Source organism: Pipistrellus kuhlii, unplaced genomic scaffold (genome assembly GCF_014108245.1).
Source record: "Pipistrellus kuhlii isolate mPipKuh1 unplaced genomic scaffold, mPipKuh1.p scaffold_m20_p_6, whole genome shotgun sequence".
In the NCBI taxonomy this organism is placed as follows: Eukaryota; Metazoa; Chordata; class Mammalia; order Chiroptera; family Vespertilionidae; genus Pipistrellus; species Pipistrellus kuhlii.
In genome coordinates, this window is record NW_023425562.1 from 11,987,298 (window position 1) to 12,002,815 (window position 15,518).

The following is a 15,518-nucleotide window of genomic DNA, read 5'->3' on the forward strand; positions in this document are numbered from 1 at the left end:
GCGTCCTAACCCCCCTCACAGAGATGTGGTGAGCGCACACCAGGCCAGCAGCGCACTCTCTCCCGGCCAGCCTCACAGACATGCTCCTGTGCAAACCCACGGGGTGCCCCACCAGCCCCTGTGGTCCTGGTGGCTGTAGCCTGACTCACCCTGAAGAGGATGCATGGGCACCGGGTGGGCTCCTTGCGGGCACCTAGCACCTGAGTGTGGGGACTACCCCAGGCCTGAGCCCTGGTGTTCCGGGGGAAGGTAACAGGGGCAGTGAGAGCCAGCTTGGTGGACACACTGCATTCTCACCACACCTCCACCCCTGTCACTTCTGCCCCTGGGTAACCAGTGAGAGGTCACAGCCCCCTGCTGGGCGCCGTGGGATCTTGGTCCCTGCCACCCACCCCCAGTTCCCCGCCCTGACTTCCCTGTCCCACCTCAGGGCCTGGTTGCTGTCTGCAGGGTGATAGATCTGGACCAGGCCTCCACCTGGCTCTTTCAACCCCTGGGAGCCGGGCAGTAGCCTTGCCCCCCACCACCATTGCTGGTCACCATCTGTGGAGTGATTGGCAGGCTGATAAGGCCTCCACTCCCACCCACCTTGGCCTGGCACTACCCACTTACCTGCTCTACCATCCCACCACAGTCCCACGCTCGTCGGGGCCCATTGGAGCTGGCAGTGCCTCCACTGCTGCCCACTGCCAGCACCGTGTCGCTGACACCCAACATGTCCTGCGCCACCTCCTGGTGGTCAGCGCACTTCATAGCAAAGGGTCAAACTCTCGGTTTAAGGGACAATTTGCATATTAGGCTTTTATTATGTAGGATTTTGTTTGCGGGGTTTTTTTGCCATTGTTAATGAACACATCCAGGATATTCTTTGATAATTCTGATAATCTGTTGGTTTTAAAATTTTAAATATTGGAGGTTCCTTCAATATTGGAGCATGGTTTGTACCTGAAGGTGGATGGGCGTTGGGGAGTCTGAATAATAGATGCAATTTGTAACCATCCGTGGAATTGAAAATAAAATAGATTGAGTGCGTGTGTGTAAAAACTCTATCTTCATCCTGTATTTAGAAGTTAGTTTTAGCTGAAGGTTGGTGCCTTTATCTGACCTGTCAACATTATAGATGTTACTGTAATATTTATAAACATATTTGCATATCTTTTATCAGTTGGGTGCTCTTAGTTGATTTGGTATTCCAGCTTCTGTTTGGAAAATAAATCAGTATTTGAAATGAAGATGAAAAGCTCAGGGGATATTTTTCATGCAAGGCCTAGGTATCTCTTGCACTTGAGATGTGTGACCTTTTGGGGTCAATGCTGGGTATAGGTAGTTAGTGAAATAGGAGCCATCCCTTCTCTCTCTTTTGTTACTTCCAGGTTATACGACTACACTGTATCCTAATCCTCTGTGCTCTGCTGTCACCTGGTTATCATATAAAATGCACCTTCCCCTATTGAGTTCTAAATGGACATTTGTTAAGACTTAAGAATCTAAGATTTAAAGAAACGGAGTTCTTAAGAATTTCTACAATAAAAGCAAACCTGGCTGAAAAAGTGGTTTTGCATATATAACCTCATTTTGATTTTTCATTATAAACTACAAAAGTTCTATTTGATCAGAAGGACCAGTTTTATTATGTATATTTCACAGGTGATAAAAGTGATATTCAGTGAGGTATGTATGGGATTTAAAGCCACGGGAAGCCTTAGTTGATTTATCTCACCTGAATTTCTTGCCCCCCTGATACAGCACTATCTTCTCCAATGATGGAGTTTTGGGCAGAGGATAGAAGAAGAGGGAGAGAGGATTTTGGTGGAGAATCACTCAGACCCTGTGGGTGACCTCTGCTATACCTCTCCTTGAGGAAGAATGTAGAGCAGAACCCACTCATAGTCAGGAAAATCCAGTTTTAACCCAGCTCTGCAGCACGCTGGCTGTGTGATCTCTGCAAAGTATTCAGCCCCGTTTCACAGTCTGTAAAATGGAAAAGCACTGAAGAACTGTGAGACTTTGAGATGTGCACACAATGTCCCTGGCTTATAGCGAATAACCAACATTTGATATTGCTGATTATCAACACCTCACACTTGCTTTCTCCTTCCTGGGCACAAGAAAGGCTCAAATAAGAGGACAGTTCAGGCTATCCATACATATATACATACATACATACATACATACAAGTGTTTACACACAAGTTGGTTTGGGGTTAAAAAAAAAACTGGTCTAATTTAGATAAGCAACGATTTTTCTATTATGAAATAGCTAATTGAATCCTCCCAGTTCTAAGTGGAGATAGAGTCACATTGAGTTCTCGCCTTGGCTGCCTAATAATGTCCATCCAGAGGACTCATTTGGGGGATTAGGAAACAAAATTATGCTGGAGGAATTAATAGGCCACGCTTCCCAGACACAAGTGGGCTTCAGGGTCTCGCATTATCTTCAGAAAATGAATTTTTTATGACTTGCAAGGGAGGATGGGATGTGGAAGGAAGCTTTGTGTGCTGAAGTTACACTTCTTGGGCTCCAAAGTCTCCCGCCCCGTAAGCCAGTCCTGGAAAAGGGGCAGCTGGGACTTCAGCAATGTCAGAAATAAGACCAGTGTCCAGCGTTTCCCTTGCATGTTGTAGGTGGGTGTGGTTCAGCGTTCAGGTCAGATTACAGCCTGGCCATGGGCACAGGAGAGCACAGCACCCTGCAGCAGGAGCCACAAGAGCCAGGTGCCCTGGAGCCAGAACAGAGAGGGAAGAACTTGCAGTTTTGGAATCTTTTTGGCAAAGCTTTGTAAATGGCCTGCCTATATTATTTGGTCTTTCACTCCTTTCCTGTTAAATAACCAGCTTATTATAATGGGGTCTGAAGCATTGATGTCTGAGAATTTTTCCTTGCAAGCTAACAAGTTGGTCAGCCAGCTTGTCATTGTTCAAGTATTTGTTATTGAGGACTGACTATGTACCAGGCTCTGCTGATGCTTTTCATGAGTTGGCTAATTAATTCCGTGCTACAGTGAAGTATGAAGGCCACTGAGCCAGGCTCACATGGGCCATTAGTGGAATGGGTTGTACAGAAAGGTCTTCAGGTTCCTTATAACCTCACTAAAATAAGAAAAGTGTATCTTGGATGTGGTTCTTCCTCATATACTCAGAGAGGGGAGGATTGGCTCTCCATGGGATGTGCAACTGAGAAGCAGGGGCAGAAAAGGTGGGGGGAAAATTCTCTCACATTTTATAGTCACCATTTAAGTCACTATTTATACAAAGGGTGCTTGGGGAAAGCTATAAAATAATTAATAGCACAAGGGAGGAACATTTCTACTTCAATTGTCTGCATTTAAGAAACATTTTGCATATCTATTCAAGGTTTCAGATGTGGTCTTGAATATGAATGAGAGTGAGAAACAGAAGACCCAGAGGCTAGGAAAGGCAATTAGTGGGCCTCAGACAGGGCACCACACCACAATCCCTGTGGGGTCCTGGGCGGGACCTTGTTGCCAAGCCTGGGAGAGGCCCAAGTCTGCTTTTATCTCTTTTTACTGAGGATGGCGTCCCCTCCATGGACTCCTCTGAGTTTTACCAGTGATGGCATCTGAGCTGGACCCATAATTTTCCTTTGTAATTGGCTCGTGTGGGCCACAGACCATAGAAAGGTCCTAGGCAGTCACATCATACATTTTCAGAAGCACTACATAGGTTAACATATGCCAAACGTATCTAAATTCACAGGACCTTGAGGGTTCTGCTTTCTGTTAGCATCAAAGCAATAATTAATAATAAAGACCCTGAGACTCTGCCTTACTTCATATATATAGACCTTTTTTTTTTTTTTTTTACTCAAGAGCTGAGAATGTACCAGCACTATAATGCCCAGTTTTATGCGGGAGACTGCTGGTGCTGAGTTAAGTGACTTTTCTGAAACCATCCAGTAATGCCAGTAAAAACTGAAACTTAGAAACAAAAACAAAGTGCTGCCACTAGATGGCGCTGCCCACTAAGCTAGAGCTTTGGGGCCTTGCCCACTGTCCACAAAGCTGGTTTTCTAGTTTAGAAGCCTGGAAGATTTTCCCTCTAAATAACTAAAAGAAGAAAGCCTTATCTTATGGCCTAGAATCTTTTTAACTTCTCTCTGCTCACCCATATTTTAGAGTCATTAGTATCATTGTGCAAATCTTTCTTTTCTTTTTTTTTTCTTTTTAATACATTTTATTGATTTTCCACAGAGAGGAAGGAAGAGAGATAGAGCTAGAAATGTTGATGAGAGAGAAACATCAACCAGCTGCCTCCTGCACACCCCCTACTGGGGATGTGCCCGCAACCAATGTAAATGCCCCTGACTAGAATCGAACCTGGGACCCCTCAGTCCACACGTTAGAGGCAACATTTTATAAAGTAACTTTCTGAAGATTGGACCTTTTGTAAGACTTTAATTTATATGATTCAAAATAGAGATAGGTATTAAGAAAGAACTTTAACATCCTAGACAAAATACGGGCTTACAAAAACAAGGAGATTTCCTAATTTTCAGTTGTTTCAAGAGTGTTCATAATTGCTAAATGAAGACATTTTATGATGCCTGCTTTAAAATCCCTGTCAGATAATTCCAAAATGTGAGGCACCTCACTGTTGGTACCTGTTGGTTGTCTTTTATCATTCAGTAGTTGTCCTAGTTCTTGATGTGAAGGCTGGTTTGCACTTGTATCCTTGACATGTTTGATATTATGTTGTAAGACTTGGTTAAATTAATAATTATATTTACACTAGAGACCCGGTGCATGAAAATTCATGCACTGGAGGGGGGAGTCCCTCAGCCCAGCCTGCCCATTCTCACTGTCCAGGAGCCCTCAGGGGTGGGAGGTGATCAGCGATCAAGGGGAGGCGACTCCCCCAACACATCTGCTGCCAGCAGCACAAGCCTTAGCTGGCCCTGGTTACCTGAGCCTCAGGTGGCCCTGGGTGGCTGCATAGCTGCCATCCAAGGCTTGCCTGTGCCTTGGGCCGACCCTGGATGGCTGGGGGGCTGAGGGGACTGGGGGACTTTACAGGCAGGCCACAGAGCAGCCGGATCTGCCTGGTGGTGGGCCCAGTTGTGCCATGCACCTGCTGTCCCAGTGGGGCTGAGGAGACTGGGCATTGCCATCTTGTGGCTGTGGGCACTGCCATCTTTGAGGGCATCACAGTCAATTAGCATATTCCCTCCTTATTGACTGTTGGTGCTGCCATCTTTGTGAGGGTGTGACAGTCAATAAGCATATTCCCTCTTTAATAGATATGATATGGAATTGGTAAATCCATAAATTCAGCAGATCACTGGATGCCAGCAGCTGGGGAGAAGGGCAATGAGGAGGAGCAAGGGTATGGGGTTTCATTTTGATCTTGATGAAAATGTTTTGAAACTAAATAGAGGTGGTGGTCGCATAGCACTGTGAATGTGCCAAATGCCATGGAAATGTTATGTTATGTGAATTTCACAAACTTAATTTGCACAAGAGAAATAGGGAGGGGACTGAGTGGTCCCTAAAAATGAGCCTGTTGGAAGGATTATTACTTTCTAGAATGAGGACTGGGTAAGTACATACATTTGTGAGGATTGTGTGTAAAGTGAAATATATACAGTATACTGTATATATGTATGACATCAATTTCCACTTTCCAGAAAACTTCTGTGCTTTATGTAATGCTTTTATGTAATGTTTTGGATGTAAGAATGCTCTAGAGAGATGAGCTCTGGCTAGCTAAACTGTTATTTAGCCATGCATGTATATTTTGTGATACTCATTTAAAATTTGTGATCAAATGAGATAGAATATCTGAGTCAAGCATTGACATTTAAGGATATTAAACACAAGCTACTATTCAGGGATTTCTATGCCTAAAATAATATTTGCCAAATGATTTTTAAAAATGAAAAAAAACTCTATTGAAAGCTGAATGCAGGGGCTGGGACAAGGTGAATAAGAACCTGACCTTCCAGGGCCTCCCTTTGGCCCGAGAGGTGGCTCTCCACCTCGCGGAGCATCTTGGAGCATCTTCGGGTGCGGAGTGAGGGGGGCGCCCAGCCCCAGGCAGCAGAGCCCTGATTGAGCTGTAACCCCTGAGCCTCCCAGGTTTATTGTGTTGTTTCTGGGAGGAGAGTGCTATGCGGTCTGTAGGCAACTTTCTTTCCAAGCAATTAAGTCCCCCATCTTCCCTTCGCCAGAGCAACAGAAAGGAAGTAAATAAGAAGGGGGACTGGGTGGGGGCACCGGGTTATTTATGACTTTAATAATCCGGCCTCCTGCAAGCCCGCCTCCGACTCCTGTTCCTGCCAGGCTCGCGAGGACAAACGACCACTTAATTGTGGGGTTTGTGGGCCGAGGTGGGCGCCAAGCACAGTTTATCGTCCAGGAAAGGCTGTTAAGGCGATGTGATAGCTCCCTGGCTAATACATCATTAAACAGAAATTAAAAGCAGAAAATGGCCCAGTAGCTGCTCTCTAACTTGTGTTAACCTCTCCATGGCGGAGTCTGTTGTGTTGGGCGCTGAGGGTGAAGTGGGAGAAATAGGAGAGCAAAGAGGGGTTTAGCATCATGGTGTGTGTGTATTGGGGGGAGGGGGTGTGCTGGAGGGTGTGGCCCCTCACCTTCTCCATCCAGACAGCAGGTGCCACCCCTGGGCTGGGAAGGTTGCCGAACCCCTGGCAGTGTGCTCTCATCTGTCATTTCATTCAACTCCGTTAGCTCCTGGAAGTCCATTGGACACCTTACTATTGCCACAGCACACCAGGCGGGGTCCAGGGCTTGGGGCTTGCTTAGGTCACACCATCGGGTGGAAGTCTGGGTGGGCCTTGTACATGGGTCACCTCTTTTTAGCTGCTAAGCTTCATGGGAAACAAAAGCCTCTCACCTCAGGGAATCTGGGTCCAGCTTGCATTCATTCAGACCACGTGGATTGGAGAGCTATTTCTCCCCTCTGGGTTTGGCTGACGAATGTTGGATAAAGTTCTAGAGCTGATCACTGCTTCCTACTAACAGCATCACAGAGAAATCCACAGAGCAAGTGAATCATAAGGGAATGGAAATCTCCACATGCCTTCATTTCCACTTTCACTGAACCGCTCTGGTTTTGCCTATACTTTCTCACTTTGCTCTTTTAACTCATCTCTGATGTCTCTTGCACCTTCCTGGTTGTGACTTGATCTGATTCCATCTCAGTTGTCCCCTCCCAGTTCCTCCTAGCCTTCATTTTCTTTCTTTCTTTCTTTCTTCTTTTTTTTTTTTTTTTTTTTTTTTTTTTTTTTTTTTTTTTTTTTTTTTTTTTTGCTTTTTGATTCCTAGTCTGGTCTTTTTCTCGTTTTTTTCTTTACATTCTCTCTTTCATTTCTCTGCCTTTCCCCACCTTCTCCCTACTTTCTTCCATTTCAACTTCCATAAACATGAAATTGAAGGTTAATACGTATTTTCAGTACACATTGGTTGCATTCAATGTATTAATTAACTCTGAATTAAAAATAGCAAGTATTAAGCATTTCATATTTCTCTAAGGGAGGCACAACAAATAAATTCTTTTTTGTTTTATTTATTTATTTATTTTCCTGTGGGGTCAGTAATTCTCAAAAAGGATTCCCTACCCCATTAGTAGTCTCTTCACAAGGATTTTCAGTAAATGGCAATAAGTAATTCTCAACATATTTCTAATCCTGTAAGATTATCTACTCCAGCCTCTATTTCTCAGATTAAAACGGAACCTTACTTTCTCTTACCCCATCCAAAGCTGACAGTGTTATTTATCTCCTAATAATGCGCTTGGGTGGATGGTTGAGCAATGACCTTGTCACCCTAGCTCTTCCTTCAGCTGTAATGATGCTTGTTTCCACTGTTGCTTTCTTATTTGTATTCCACTTTTGTTAAGGAAAGTTTTTCAAAACTTGGAACTAAGGCAGAAAGAATCATCATCCCTCTCAAGATCATCTTAGAGCAGTTTATAGCCAGTGCACCCACAGGTCATCTCACACTCTGGAGGAAGGTAACTTTGTTTGGCTTATTCTTTATTATTTGATTAGGGCTCAGATTCTCTAAAATTGGGTGCTAAATTGTGGAAGATTTATATGTTGCAAATGATTTTTATTGTGTAGAAAAGATACCTCCAAGCTATGTTTTTATTGTTCTGTTGGGCATTACCCAGTTTTCAATCTTAAGTTTGCAATATTTCCTATGTCCACCCCTCCCCCTCCGTTTCCCACACCATTGACATCTATCTGTTTCTCAGCTCCTTCAAATTGGCTTTGCCATCCTGCTGGCTCCTTCATTAAAGAGTTAATATATCTTGGACTCATCTCTCTCCTATATGACAGTTAAGTTATTGAAAATCTTCTGCCATCTTCAAGTTTAGCTCAAGTGACACTTCACCGACCTTCCCTTATTACTTTTGCAACATCCATCTTGCCTTTCACAGAGTTTTTGTAATTGATTTAAGTGAGTTAATATCTTTTTATTTAACAAAAAAACAAAAAAAAGAGAGAGTACTATTTTAGAGACGGACCCTGTCTTGTGTATTTCTATCCCCAGTTCTTATCTGTCCATGAAAACAGAGACAGCCTCCTGAAATACTTATCGGATCGGACAGAACTGGACTGCGTCTGTCTCGGTTGCCTCCAGCCTCCGGCTGCTGACAGTCGCTGCCTGGATGAGAGCATCAGCCCTCACAGAAGATGGGGTGCTGGAGACCTCCATTACTGTCTCTCAGGAATATTTAGGCTGCCTGGCATTTCCCTATTGCTGTCCATCCCGGGCCCAGCATGTGAGCTTTCCCTGGCCTCTCTCAGTCAGCAGCACAGCAGATCTGAGTCATCTTGCTTAATGCAAGTAGAATGTCCGCTGGATCCCCCCTCAGAGTGTTAGTTGGACTAAAACTAACTGCCTCATTCCCTCCTCATCTAGGAGTTGTATCCACACCGAGCTAGGTGCTGCCTGGGAATCATAGAAAACCTGACATTCGTGCCCTTCTTTTTTTAATTTTTTTATTTTCATATGTTGAAGCTAATGTGTCATTGTGAGGATTCTAAACAGATGGGGAAAGGTCAAGGTTTCTTTGTTGCTAAGTGTGTTTCCATGGCTACGGCAGTCTGTGTGCACTATCAGAAAGCCTCGTTTGTTTGGCTGTGGTGGCTCATTAGAGGAGGGAGGACCCTCCCTTCGATGGCTCTGGGTGGTTTATTTCTGTTTTACTTTTCCTCTTGCTCTGAGGACCGTGGTGATAGGTTGAAGCACAACGAAACCTGGTAGCTGTAGGTGGAGAATGCCACAACAGCTCAACACTCCAGCATAAATAACCCAAACAGGCTAATTGGGACAGTTCAGCCAGATTGAATACACTCTGAGGAAAGGGAAGCGCTATCCAAGCAAATACAGGTCTGGTGTTTGCTTGTCTCAGGGGCACCGCACTGTGCCTGCACCTGCCTCTCTGTCCTGCTTCCTGGTGCTCTGCTGCCAATAACTAGGGGGCCCCATTTTATTCTTGGTTTCCTGGAAAACGCTGGCCTCACACCTGTGGCTTTTGTCCTGTCTCAGGGGGGGGGGTTTGCTCCAGGCATTTTGGGGATTGCAGTAGGGAACGTGTGCAGAGGAGTCCCTTGGACTAGGAGAATTAGGACTAAGAAATTAACCAAGTTGATCCCTAACGAGTCGGCCTGCAGTGACAATACCTGCCTACAAATATAGGGTAAATTGGGATTTAGTTCAAGCAGAATTCAAGAAATTCCCATATGGGTGTCACACAGCAGCGAGTGTCTTTGGTCAGCAGGGCTGCCGAAGTTCTATCCATGGCAGGTTGTCTGGATTCGACCTGTCAGCGGTTCAAGATTTCAGGGACGGGGCTGGCCCCAGGTGAGAAGCTGACAAAGCAGGCCTGAAGGCATCTCCTCCAACAGAGACCGAGATTCAGATCCATGCTTCCATTCCTGTGAACGCATGGAGTGCTGTTAGTACTATCAGCAGTACTTCCCGACTTAGCAACAGCAAAAACAATGCCAGACTCTACTGAGCAGTGGGCCCAAGCTGTCCACCTCACGAAACGCAACTCACCTTGGCAGGACTCATTTTAGATCTTGTTGGGTTTGCATGTATAGCATCAGGGCTGTCTCTCAGCAGGTTAGTGGACATTGGTCAGTGAAGGTGTGATGGGGAGGCCTGTGCCCCAGGGATGCAGGACTTGTGCCTCTCTCTTTGGGCAAAGGAGAACCTGAGAGCTTCGGCCGCCTCTCTCAGGAGCATGCCCTCTCTGTGCCTTGTTCTCTCTGGACAATGATGGATGGTTTCTAGGGTGACATTGTGGTGTGACAAGAGGTGCGCTGGAGTCACAAGAATGAAGCTATTCTCATTTATCTGCCACCAAGACTGGCTGATTTAAGACAGTCTCCATTTTTCAGCCTCCATCTCCTCATGGGGCCAGGTCAAGGCTGGGCTGCCAGTGCTGGGTGGCTCTGAGGTTGATCTTTTCAATGCAATCTGAATAGTGAAGAGCAGAAAGTTGCTCCTATGACATATCTTGATGGGGGGTTGGGAGGATAAGAAGTGATAAACCAAATAACTTATATGCTGATAAGCATAGCCCATGGACACAGGTAATAGGGTAGTGAAGACATTGAAAAAGGGAGATATAGGAGACATCTGTAATACTATCAATAAAAATTATTAAAAATAAGTAGAATAAAAATGAAACATCAGAAGTTAAATAAATAAATAAATAAATAAATAAATAAATAAATAAATGAACTTGTTCTAATTGGTGTGGCTCTGTGGATAGAGCTTCGGCCTGCGGACTAAAAGGTCCCAGGTTTGATTCAGGCCAAGGGCACATGTGTGAGTAGCTGGCTGGATTTCCCCCCAGTAGGGGGCATGCACAAAGGAGGCAGCCAATCAATGATTCTCTCTCGTCATTGATGTTTGTATCTCTCTTTTCTTCCTTCCTCTCTAAAATCAATAAAAACATATATTTAAAAAATAAATTTATTAATAAGTGAAATGAAATTAAATTAAATAATTCTTAATGAATACCTTTGATTGATACTGTGAACACACTCCACCTCCATCTGATAGAATAGATGAAAGAAGATGCCTGATCCTTCCATTTCTCCTGATGAATTTAGTCTGTGTCATCACCATTTCAGGCCTGGTTTATTTTTGCAGCCAGCTAACTAGTTTTCTCTGTCTCTGATTCTTCTCCACCTCAGCATGTCCAGCTCGCTGTTGCCAGAATGATTTTTCCTAACACCATCATTTGTCTGCTCGGGGGACTATTCTGTGCTCCACCACTCACAGGCTAAAGAATACACTCATTCTCTGTGTATTGAATGCCATACACAAGCCATCTTTATTTTCCATCCCTATTAACATAAAACAGGCTGTGCTCTTTGCTCTCTCCCAGCCTGGCCATGTTCACCCCCCTGCGTGCTACATGCTTTGACATGCAATGGTATACAGTTGAACCAGCTGGGCTCCTGGTCTGAGATGTGGTATACTCCTCCCATTTCATCTGGCTAACTTTTATGCACTGACTGCCTCACCTCCAGCATCCTGGGCACACCTGTCCCATGGGCGGTACCACATTACATTGACCTGGGGGGGGGGGGGCGTTGGCAGAACCTGTATCCCATTCTTCTCAGTTCCCCAGTTCAAGGCACACGCATGTGATTCCTGACCTGACTACAGATCTCTGCTCATGTTTTTTCTTCTTTTCTTTGGGAATCTTTTTCTCTCAAGTCTCCCCTCCAGCCATGCCTCCCCCAACCCTGCTGCATTCTATGACTAATGAGTGACATTTTATCTATCATTCAGGAAACTGGTATGTGTCATCTTTTATAAAATCTCACCTAGCTCTCTCCTCCCATTTAATTTTATTGCAAATAGTTGGAGGGAAGCAGCCAGGGAAATCACCTCAGCCCAGGCTCTCAACACATGTTTATGGAATGAATATTATTAATTTTATTTCTATGACACTTCAAATTTTATAAAGTCCTTTTGCCAGCACTATTTTAATAAAACATGAAGTTTACATAGTTAAGGCAGGCAATGTTAACTTTTCTTTTTTGATACATAAAGGGGTCAAGATTCATATGAAATGAACCTAGTCAAGATTAGCATTGGAAAGCAGATGTGGGATTCAAACTGTTATTTTTCACTTGACCACATTATTTTTTTCACTATTTCCCTAGTAAGGTAATCAGCAGAGTCCCCTCCTCATGCACTCTGAAAACCCACCCCACCCACTTCAGACTGCCTGAGGCCATCAATATGATGCTTCCAGTCCCCCCTACGCCTCTCCTGACCTCTTGCTGTTCTGTAGTTGGCAGGCCACCTATTTGACCTATGGTGAGAGGGAACTACCATTTGTGAATTCCTAGGTAGAGATTTCATGTTTATTATGCAAAAACCTTTTGCTCTACCTATTTATTTTTATTAACTCACGTTGTATATTTTGTTGATCCCTCATGAGGAATGTAGGTTTTCAGTCATCATTTGTATCAACCTGCATTTAAGAGATACAGACTTCAAATGTTGCCTTCTGATTCCACAATATTGTCACAGAACTAGATTCTCTAATTAAGGCTGGCAGGCCTCTTGGACATGAACAGGTCACATTTGAAAAACTCCTTATATTCACTACATTTAGAAATTTCCTTTTTCTCTTGGGAAAGGAACCAAACACAGAAATGGAGGGTCATCTCTGGCCTAATTTGCTCTTCAGAAAACTAGGAACATGTCATTTCTTTATCAGAAAGTGCAATTTTTTTTTTTTCATTCTGGTGCACAGTTCTATTTCACAAGCACCTATCCTCTTTTGAAGGTGGTCCTGGGGCAAACATTATGTTCTTAGAGCCCAGCTCCTCCAGGGGTGAAAGGGCAGGGGCGGAGCGTGCTCCTGAGAACACCGGGTCCCTGTGCTGTTCTTGAGGGTGCCTTTTGCCATGGGCCGGGGTTTGTTATATGAAGTTGAGGTTTGGGAGGAAAGTGGATTTTCTCTACCAATAAAAAGGATAGCATCAAATTTGGGGGTGGGGAACAGCAGATAGAACAAAGGCAAAGGGCATTTTAAAACTGTTGAAAGTCAGTGGGCAAGATGTGTTAGAAGGAATTTGTGGCCAAAACCTGTTTGGCTCAGTGTCTAGAGCACACGTGTCAAACACAAGGCCCGCGGGCCAAATCCTTGATAGCATGTGAGTTGGTTAACAGCACTGTTAAGGAAAAGATTGTTCCACTCATTTTAAATTCACATTTCTGGTTAACATTGTCAGTTTATGACTGTTCAGTAAACTATTCGGCCCACGATTTAGGCTGGATTTTAGATTTTGGCCCCTTCTCTGATTGAGTTCGACACCCCTAGTCTAGAGCGTCAGCCTTTGGACTGAAAGGTCCCAGGTTCGATTTTGGTCAAGGGCATGTACATTGGTTGCAGACACATTCCCAGTGGGAGGTGTGCAGGAGGCAGCTCATCGATGTATCTAGCTTTCTATCCCTCTCCCTTACTCTCTATCTCTATAAAAATTAATAATTATATATATATATATATATATATATATATATATATATATATATATATTTTTTTTTTTTTTTTTTTAAGAAGGAATTTGTGCCATGGCCAACATTACTCCATATGTAGGTCTTTTCTGGATTTACAATGACACTGCACACAGAACAAAGGGCTTAACATAGATTATGTAAATGGTCAGTTGCTTGGAGAAGCTTGAAAGATAAGAGAAAATTTAATGTGAGAGAATTATTGACTTAAAAGATTATAAGGAACCTTAGAGAGTCTCTTCTAGAATTAGGATTTTCAAACATCTGGTGAGAACCCTTTCGTCAGATATGAAATCAGTTTAATGACAGAATTTAAACAATTTTGATAGACTAGAACCAATGGCAAAGTACATTATACATGAAAGATCAGATATTGTTTTATGAAAATTTTGGTTTGTACACATACCCCCAGGCAGTGTTTGATATATATTTCTAATAGTGCATCATGTCAAAATATTTAAAAACCACTACCTTGTCAGGCCAGTGTGCTCAGTGGTTGAGCATTGTCCCATACACCAATTCCCAGTTAGGGCACATGCTGGGATTGTAGGCTTGATCTCCAGTGGGGGGTGTTTTTTGGTTCTTACTTAATGATTCTATTTTTTAATGAAAACTTTATCAGGACCAGAAAATGCAAGGTTTTTGGTGGAGAGTAAGGAGAGTTCTGCCTCTATTCAAGCTTTAGCTTCAAAATATCAACCCTGAATAGCCGGTGTGGTTCAGTGGTTGAGCATTGACCTATGAACCAGAAGGTCATGATTAGACTCTGATCAGGGCACATGTCTGGGTTTTGGGCTCAATCCCCTGTAAGGGGTGGGTAGGAGGCAGCTGATCAATCATTCTCTCTCCTCATTGATGTTTCTATCTCTCTCCCTCTCTCTGAAATCAACAAAAATACATTTTCAAAAAAATAAAATAAAATTTAAAAAACTTCATCAATCCTGACATCCCATTGATTTTCCTGCAGATAATCCTTTTGGCACTTATGATTTTTTTCTTTGGGGAAGATTATTTAAGAGCCCAGTATCATGCCCGCATTTCTGCAAGTAGTTACTCTTAAATTTGATCATGTGAAGGTCTTCAGGGTGAGTGGCTTATCAGACCAGATTTTCAGCTGGCCATTTGCCGAGCACAGGACAAGAGAGGGGCAGTACAGTCTTGGTGGATTTGGGAGCAGAAATGCCAAAGCCCCCAATACTGTCTTTGACTAGAATCGTCGGTGTGAGCTAGCAGGGGTCATTGGAGGAGCACTATGCAGCGAGGAAATGGGGAGCTCGAAGAAGAAATGGGGAGGATGAAGACAGAAGTCTTTTACTCTGCAATTTTGCCAAGGTCCTGGCTTTGCCTTTGCAGCAAATTGTGAAGAGGTACAGTGTCACCCTGAGCAGAACAGGTGGTCACAACCTCCTCTGCTGCTCTCCAGCCAGAAGGAGGCTGCTGCCTAGCCCCTGGCGAGGCTCATGCCATTCAGCAGGCAGACACAGCCATCAGAGGAGTGATGCCAAGGCTCCTGCCTGGCCGAGCTGTGCGCCCAGCTGTCCCTTGTTTTCTAAGCGTGGAGTTGCTGATGGACTTTGCTCTTTTGTTGAGGAATTGTCTCCAAGTCCCTCTCCTCTGGCTTTATTTTATCTCCAAGCCAGAAGTGAAGCCAGCATTGGCTATTATCTATGCTCCCAACCGTACACTTAACAACCATAACAACCACGCCACATGTTTATGCTTCGCTTCTTGTTTTCAAAGGGCTTCTACATATTCCACCTGACATGGGACTAGAAACGAACTCTACACTGGATTGGGCAGGTGTTATCACCTGTGTGGCATGTGTAGGCCTGAGGTTCAGATAAGTTAATGTGAAGCTATTGTCAGAGCCAGGAGCCTAACTTCAGCCTCTTCATCTGTGGTCCAGGGTTAAGGGTGAGTTAACTCTAGGGAGGAGAATGCACTTTCCCACCTCCTATTGGACACAATCTAAATGCCT